The sequence below is a fragment of the Sinocyclocheilus grahami genome, unplaced genomic scaffold, assembly GCF_001515645.1.
Source record: "Sinocyclocheilus grahami isolate Dianchi unplaced genomic scaffold, SAMN03320097.WGS_v1.1 scaffold2562.1, whole genome shotgun sequence".
In the NCBI taxonomy this organism is placed as follows: domain Eukaryota; kingdom Metazoa; phylum Chordata; class Actinopteri; order Cypriniformes; family Cyprinidae; genus Sinocyclocheilus; species Sinocyclocheilus grahami.
Genome location: NW_015507741.1, coordinates 30,479 through 31,790, shown reverse-complemented (window position 1 = coordinate 31,790; position 1,312 = coordinate 30,479). Strand labels below are relative to the sequence as shown.

General features: G+C 35.4%; 1 long non-coding RNA gene across 1 annotated transcript in view; it reads right to left on the bottom strand.

Moving 5' to 3' along the window:
- Positions 1-755: 755 nt before the first annotated feature.
- The window catches only part of LOC107575306 (uncharacterized), a 972-nt gene continuing 415 nt past the window's right edge, over positions 756-1,312 (bottom strand). Inside the window, exons 2-3 of the long non-coding RNA XR_001607844.1 lie at positions 1,013-1,219; positions 756-912 (exon numbers count right to left, since the gene is read on the bottom strand). This is a non-coding gene — a long non-coding RNA (uncharacterized lncRNA). The remainder of the gene's footprint in view (positions 913-1,012; positions 1,220-1,312) is intronic.

Genomic DNA, 1,312 nt, shown 5'->3' with positions numbered 1-1,312 from the left:
TTCCTCAAGCAGAGGCAGAGGATCATCACAGTCTATTATAACACGCATGCTTATGCTTTTGGTAAACATGACATCTAAAGGATTCATAATTTGAAAACTCTTACAGTCATTAAGACCACATGTTTTTGAAAGATTTGCCTCATATGCATGAATAAGACCAATGTGCTGCATTAATTTGGCAATCGTGAATGTTCTCCGAGAGCATTTAGGGAAACAGAAAAGGCAGGACATTTTTGCAGATGTTACTCTAAGAGGTTGGTTACTCTGGTAACTAGGGTAGAGGCTTGTCACCATCCTCACTAAGTTTTTCAGGCACTGGCTTCCTGTACTTGAACTTGAAGATGGTTTGCTCTAAATGAGAAAGCACAAATCAGATTTTATCTCAGTCAAATTTTCTCAGCAGATGATTTAACTGATGGAGAAAAATACTCTACTTACATAGTTTAAGATAAGTATTACATTATACCATTTGTATGTGGGCACAGTAAATACAATTTAAGAATTATAAAAAAAAAAACACTTATCACAGACATATAAGTCAGACAGAGAACTATATCATCACCTTCCCAAGTACAATGCAATGCTCGAGCTTCTCTCTGAACAAGGCTGACAACATGAGAAGGTGCTGCTTCTAAAACAATTATTGAAACACAATATATGACATACAAATAAATACCTATAAATCCATCCAAGGATATAACTGGATAGGCTTAATAATGAGAACAAAGCTGAAGAGTCAATTACCAAGATGGTCTTCACTGAGAGATTCTTCTCTAGCTTCTTTGTGCAGTTTTGATAAAAGAGATTTCCCTTGAGCGAGCTGTAGCACACTGGATGCAATTTTTCCAAAATGTCTTGAAAGTGGCGGCATAGATTAACAGATTTATACAGGAAACCAATTTTTTGATAAAGCTGCAATTAGTTAAGAAAAACACAAGCATAAGTAAATCAGAAGATTATTTACAGTGTCATTGTCCAGTGTGTAAATTTTTAATTATAATTCTACACTAACCCCTGATAGACTCTTCAAGAATGGATACTTGTAGACAGCATCTTCAACAGTCATCCTACTTGTAATCTTCTTTCTCCTACAGGCAATGGTCTTCCTCATTCACTCTTCAACAATGCGAGAATCTTGCTGTGTCCTTCTGGACTGGTCCTGCAGGACTTTCACATGTCCCATTATTGATGTAACATCCTCTCCAACAACATCAATATCCTTGTGCATAACACAAAAACAATCAGGCAGCAAGTTATTTCTAATTTCTAAGCAGCACTGTAAAAAATGATAAAAAAAAAAAATATATATATA